Source organism: Oncorhynchus keta, chromosome 2 (assembly GCF_023373465.1).
Source record: "Oncorhynchus keta strain PuntledgeMale-10-30-2019 chromosome 2, Oket_V2, whole genome shotgun sequence".
NCBI lineage: Eukaryota > Metazoa > Chordata > Actinopteri > Salmoniformes > Salmonidae > Oncorhynchus > Oncorhynchus keta.
The window spans coordinates 74605342-74612562 of NC_068422.1; the positions used below are offsets into that span (position 1 = coordinate 74605342).

Below are 7221 nucleotides of genomic sequence, written 5' to 3' on the forward strand. Positions count from 1 at the left end.
GAAGAATCAACAAGTGGGACACAATCATGAAGTGGAATGACATTTATTGGATATTTCAAACTTTAAATCAAAAACTGAAAAATTGGGCGTGCAAAATTATTCAGCCCCCTTAAGTTAATACTTTGTAGTGCCACCTTTTGCTGCGATTACAGCTGTAAGTCGCTTGGGGTATGTCTATCAGTTTTGCACATCGAGAGACTGAATTTTTTTCACATTCCTTCTTGCAAAACAGCTCGAGCTCAGTGAGGTTGGATGGGGAGCATTTGTGAACAGCAGTTTTCAGTTCTTTCCACAGATTCTCGATTGGATTCAGGTCTGGACTTTGACTTGGCCATTCTAACACCTGGATATGTTTATTTTTGAACCATTCCATTGTAGATTTTGCTTTATGTTTTGGATCATTGTCTTGTTGGAAGACAAATCTCCGTCCCAGTCTCAGGTCTTTTGCAGACTCCATCAGGTTCTTCCAGAATGGTCCTGTATTTGGCTCCATCCATCTTCCCATCAATTTTAACCATCTTCCCTGTCCCTGCTGAAGAAAAGCAGGCCCAAACCATGATGCTGCCACCACCACGTTTGACAGTGGGGATGGTGTGTTCAGGGTGATGAGCTGTTTTGCATTGTTGCCAAAAAGTTCAAAAAAGTTCAATTTTGGTTTCATCTGACCAGAGCGCCTTCTTCCACATGTTTGGTGTGTCTCCCAGGTGGCTTGTGGCAAACTTTAAACAACACTTTTTATGGATATCTTTAAGAAATGGCTTTCTTCTTGCCACTATTAAAGACCAGATTTGTGCAATATACGACTGATTGTTGTCCTATGGACAGAGTCTCCCACCTCAGCTGTAGATCTCTGCAGTTCATCCAGAGTGATCATGGGCCTCTTGGCTGCATCTCTGATCAGTCTTCTCCTTGTATGAGCTGAAAGTTTAGAGGGACGGCCAGGTCTTGGTAGATTTGCAGTGGTCTGATACTCCTTCCATTTCAATATTATGGCTTGCACAGTGCTCCTTGGGATGTTTAAAGCTTGGGAAATCTTTTTGTATCCAAATCCGGCTTTAAACTTCTTCACAACAGTATCTCGGACCTGCCTGGTGTGTTCCTTGTTCTTCATGATGCTCTCTGCGCTTTTAACGGACCTCTGAGACTATCACAGTGCAGGTGCATTTATACGGAGACTTAATTACACACAGGTGGATTGTATTTATCATCATTAGTCATTTAGGTCAACATTGGATCCTCACTGAACTTCTGGAGAGAGTTTGCTGCACTGAAAGAGGCTGAATAATTTTGCACGCCCAATTTTTCAGTTTTTGATTTGTTAAAAAAGTTTGAAATATCCAATAAATGTCGTTCCACTTCATGATTGTGTCCCACTTGTTGTTGTTTCTTCACAAAAAAATACAGTTTTATATCTTTATGTTTGAAGCCTGAAATGTGGCAAAAGGTCGCAAAGTTCAAGGGGGCCAAATACTTTCGCAAGGCACTGTATACTGATGCCTAGTCACCTTACCCTTATACATATCTACCTCAATCGATCCAGTATCCCTGCACATTGTAAATATGGTACTGGAACTGACCCTGTACATAGCATGCTTACTTTATCATCTTTTTATTTCCATATTTTGTGGGTTTTTGTTCTCCCTTGATTAAAGCATTGTTAGGGTCAGAGCTCAAATTCCTATTTACAATGACCGCCTACCCCAGCCAAACCCAGATAACGCTGGGCCTATGGTGCACCGCCCTATGGGACTCCCAATCACAGCCGGATGTGATGCAGCCTGGATTCAAACCAGGGACTGCAGTCATACCTCTAGCACTGAGATGCAGTGCCCAAACTGTACTTATGTATGTGGCATTAAAACTTGAAATAAAGTAATTAACAGACCTATTTGAAAAACGAAAAGTATTTTGAAATGTGGAATGACTCCAATGTAAAATTGGAGTCATGAGAAGGGCTAACCTATGACCTGACCCATCACCTTATATATTACTGCCCCCCAGTTATGACATCCCAAAAAACACACAAAAACTCTACAACCAATATTTCTTCTAGCCTCCCACAAATGCTTAATGCTCTTAACACTAAAACTGAAACAAAATAATATAAAATGAAATATAAATATTTTTAATACAACTTAAACTAAATAAAGTTATGTAAAAACTAACAGAAATAAAAACAAATATAAAAACACATAACCTTGCTGTTCTGTCTCCACACTGACATGTCATTATGCTACCAACATGACGTCATCATGGCCATAAAAGTTTAAAACTAGTTTACATTTTTTCTTTTTTTTGTTACCTTTCAAAATTTTAATATTTGGTGACACTTTACATTAAGGTACTATTTGAAGTGTGTTTTAAGTACATGTAACTGCCAAAATAAAGGAAACACTTGAATAAATGATGGATACAAAGTATATTGAAAGCAGGTTCTTCCACACAGGTGTGGTTCCTGAGTTAATTAAGCAATTAACGTCCCATCATGCTTAGGGTCATGTATAAAAATGCTGGGCAGGCCATTATTTTTGCTATCATGGCTATGCCCCGTAGGATGACATTGCCCACATCCACAGTGGTCACTGATCTGGTTGGCTGAGCCATATACCATGGCTGTTTAAGTGACCAGATCTCAACCCAATTGAACACTTATGGGAGATTCTGGAGCAGCGCCTGAGACAGTGTTTTCCACCAAAAAACAATGATTTCCAATTGAGGACTAAAACTAAATAGGACAGTACAGTAAAGCATTAAAATCTGTATATTTATTTCTGATGTGTTGTTGCTGACTAGAAGAGACATTGTTAGTTAGCCATTCTCAAGAGGTCAGACAGGGGTTATATCCAGAAACTGGTAGGCCTCACTAGATGCTAAGTGGGCTATGTACTTTAAACTATCCATATACATTTTTGTTGTTGTTGCAGTATGTCCCATAAAAGCTCCCTGGTCTTTGTTATTGAATCTTTGTTTGAAATTCACTGCTTGACTAAGAGACCTTACAGATAATTGTATGTGTATGGTACAGATATTAAGTAGTCATTCAAAAATCATGTTAAACACTACTGTTGCACACAGAATAAGTTGATGGAACTTATTATGTGACTTGTTAAGCACATTTTTACTCCTGAACACATTTAGGCTTGCCATAACAAAGGGATTGAATACTTAGTGACTCAAGACAATTCAGATTTTCATTTTGAATTAATTTGTAGAAGTTTCTAAAACCCAAATTCCATGTTGACATTATGGGGTATTGTGTGTAGGCCAGTGACATAACATCTTAATTGAAACATTTTACATTCAGGCTGTAACACAAAAAAATGTGGAAAAAGTAAATGGAGGTGAATACTTTCTGAAGGTACTGCACATGTCGACAGCAGAGGGAGCACGTCCCATCCACATCGACGGGGCCGCAGTGGAGAAGGTGAAAAGCTTCAAGTTCCCCTGCTCAACAGCACTTCTTCAATCTTAGGAGGCTAAAGAAATCCAGCTAGGCCCCTAAGATCCTCACAAACTTTTACAGATGCACCATTGAGAGCATCCTGTCACTGCCTGGTTCAACTGCACCACCCGCACCGCAGGGCTCTCCAGAGGGTGGTGCGGTCTACCCAACACATCACCGGGGCACAAGGCCTGCCCTCCAGGAGACCTATAGCACCCGATGTCAAAGAAGGCCAAAAAGATCATCAAAGACAACAACCACCCAAGTCGCAACCTGTTCACCTTGGTATCATCCAGAAGGCGAGGTCAGTACAGGTGCATCAAAGCTGGGACCGAGAGTCTGAAAAACAGCTTCTGACTCAAGGCCATCAGACTGTAGCCATCCTTTGCCGGCCTCCACCCAGTACCCTACCCTGAACCCCGATCACTAGCTACCACCTGGTTACTCAACCCCTACACCTTAGAGGCTGCTAACCTATGTACATAGACATGGAATCACTGGTCACTTTAAATAACGTTGACATACTGTTTTACTAATTTCATATGTACAGTATAGTACTGTATTCTAGTCAATGCCATCCCATTCAACTATTGCTGTATATATACTATTCTATCCTACCTATTCTACAGATATTACTAAATATTAGATCCACATACCGTCGATAATGTCTATACATCCCATCACATATATTTATATATTATATATATATATATATATATATATATATATATATATATATATATATTTATACTTCGGACTCCGACATTGCTTGTCGTAATATTGATATGTTTCTTAATTCCATTCTTTTACATTTAGATCTGTGTATATTGCTGTAAATTGTTAGATATTACTACACTGCTGGAGCTAAGAACACAAGTATTTTGCTACACCCGCAATAGCATCTGCTAAATATGTGTATGCGACCAATAAAATTTGATTTGATTTGTAAACAAGCGTAATTGTGACCAGTAGTAGGATAAAAAGATAGATACTAATGGTAATGGAAATCAATAATCAATGAACAGCAACATAGGTGTGAGGGGGAGCAGTGATTGTGTAACCTGTAAGATACAGGTGCGATCTGTACGATGTGGACATGTGAAGTGCTTTTCATGTCTATGTCTATTAAATACCTGTATTCTACCCTACTATAGTAGTCTATAATGAATCATATCATAAGGAATCATTCTCTCATATTAGGTGAGAGGCAAACTTTTGGCACCTCATCCATCATGACAATTACGACATTAAAAGCAGAAAAACAAACTTCATTGCCCCCATTAGTCTTATTAATGCTGACACATCCCATTTGATGTCTTGGTTTTAAAGCAGTAGGCCGAGTTACACAATTGAGGAGTATCCTCCTTATTGCCCAAGACTTCAGAGCAGGTAATCTAATTTTGTAATGACCTGGAAATTCCTCATCTTGTGTAGCGGACAGACACTTCTGAGTGTAATAACTTGGGAGGACGAAGTTAGGGGGAATTCCAGCTTTTGCAAAACTAAACTCCTCCTTGGTCTGAGTGGAATATAAGAACAAGCTGCGGACCATAAACCAACACAAGGGAGATCAAACTGCCTGACTGACTGACTAACTAAGAAGCTGAAAGGTAGAGATAGCTCTGTTATATGGCGGTCACAGTTTAAATGTAATAAATTATCTGTAAATATGTTAGCAATTCATATAGTAGCCTACGTTCTCTCTCTCCATGTTCCTTTCAGTCTGTCACATCTGCAAGTATGAAGCTGCTTCTAGCTGGACTTGTTCTGACCCTTATTGTGGGGGCTCAAGCTCAGTGGTACCACTTCCCTGGTGAAGCTGCTCGAGGTCCATTTATACACTTTAATCATTATTTCTTCATTGTTGACAGAAATAGATACACAAATCAAGAGTAACAAATCATTCAAGAGTAACTAATCATTCAAGATCAACAATGTACTGTATTCGAGGACTCCTTTAAAGTCATTGTTGTTTCTTGAGGCTAGTGGTTTGAAATGTTGTAAAGTTCCTTGTAAGTGTCAAACTCAACATCTGTGTCCTCCTGACCCTGCAGGTGCTAAAGACATGTGGCGTGCATATGGCGACATGAAGGACGCCAACTGGAAAAACTCAGACAAGTACTTCCACGCTCGGGGCAACTATGATGCTGCCAGGAGAGGACCAGGGGGCAGGTGGGCAGCAACAGTCATCAGGTGGGTGATTCTCAAATATCTGAGAGACGCTTATAATGTGGTTCAGTTGCTCATCAAATTATCTGATCAAAACTTTCTCCATTTAGTTCTTTATGCCACATTTTGTAAAAATAAAAATAAAATAAAAAATGTCTGGTCAGAAAGACAATTTTACCATTATTGGTTCACTGTGGTTGACTTTGACTATGTAATATTTCTCTCTCTCAGTGATGGCCGGAGATGGTTCAGGGTTCCAGTGGTCGAGGACATGAGGACTCAGCAGCTGACCAGGAGGCTAACCGCTGGGGACGTAATGGAGGGGACCCCAACCGATTCAGACCCCAAGGACTCCCCAAGAAATACTGAACCTAAAAAAAGGTGGTTACTAGCCAAACTGAAGGACCACAATCCAAACAACTATACTGCTCTTAATTACTGCTTTTGGTTAAAAAAATGTCATATTCTCAAAAATGATTTTGCCCAAATGTTCTGATAATAGACAGGAACATGGTACTGAAACTTAGTATACAATGTATTTCATAAGTGTTGCAAAAATAAAGTGATTACGCAACTAGAGACTGAATCTCTTTCTGGAATCAGTATGATAGGACTGGGAAGGTTGGAAAGAAATGTTCAACTCCTGAAATGTATACTCAAATGATCTGGGGTTGACATTTTCTCAGCTTTCAACTGGCAACGGGTCAGCCCTTTACAACTAGTAACTGGGACATTTTGGACAGTGGACCAGCCATTTACATAGTACATGTTTTCATAGGATAGACATAGAAGAAGCTGAGAAAAACATAGGATAAGGGCCAAGGGGAGAGGATGGATGCCCCTAATGTTAATGGAACATGGCAGTTTGAATGAGGATTCGATTCAACATACTATGCAACTCTATTGAGATTAGATGAGTAGGCTATGTATAATTTAACGTAGATAGATAATATGCATAAAATTAGTATACAGTTTGGCTTTTGAACATAACCACTCATTATTACAGAATGCAGAATTACAGGCATACTGTAAAATATGCACAGACATACAAATGTAACACAGAGGAATTGTAACACAGAGGAATTGTAACCCAGGTACAGTATATGGCTTTCCTAGGTTTTCAGTTTTTGTCACTCTTAATTTGAAAATATGAACTTTCGGGCTCAAAGTGATGTCAATAGCAATAGATATTTCAATATCAATATCATAGATTTCGCTATATCCTGATAAACTTCACCTGAGATGTGTAATGGTTAGCAACAGGGTTCAGCTTCACCAAGTAGAAATAAGTAGCCTCAGCAGTTGCACTCAGCATCTATGTGATGAGCCCTGAAATGCAGCTAGGAAAACATAAGCATCATGTCTTGATCCCCTGATCCCCAAATACATGTATGTGGAAGGTTCACCGGGTGAGCAATGATGTGTAGTTAATGGGTGAACAATGTTAAGTCAGGTTTACCTGACAATCATAACACTCAAATCTGAATGTGCAAGGCAGGTAGGTGGTGGAATGGGTATAGTGTTATGTGGATGTATCTATTCATGATGTATTGACAAACTAGATGTGGTAAGTCTCTCCTTTATCTTTATCTTTATCTGCTATGCTTTAT

The 7221-nt window shown here is 39.4% G+C and overlaps 2 protein-coding genes and 1 pseudogene across 52 annotated transcripts in view; 1 reads left to right on the forward strand and 2 right to left on the reverse strand.

The window, feature by feature from the left end:
* Positions 1-7221, reverse strand: part of LOC118360042 (mucin-2-like) — a 74471-nt gene that overhangs the window by 58950 nt on the left and 8300 nt on the right. The gene's annotated exons all lie outside the window — the stretch shown is intronic.
* LOC118383943 (mucin-5AC-like) overlaps positions 1-7221 on the reverse strand; it is a 62929-nt gene that overhangs the window by 11482 nt on the left and 44226 nt on the right. The gene's annotated exons all lie outside the window — the stretch shown is intronic.
* LOC127906006 (serum amyloid A-5 protein-like) lies at positions 4904-6190 on the forward strand (annotated as a pseudogene).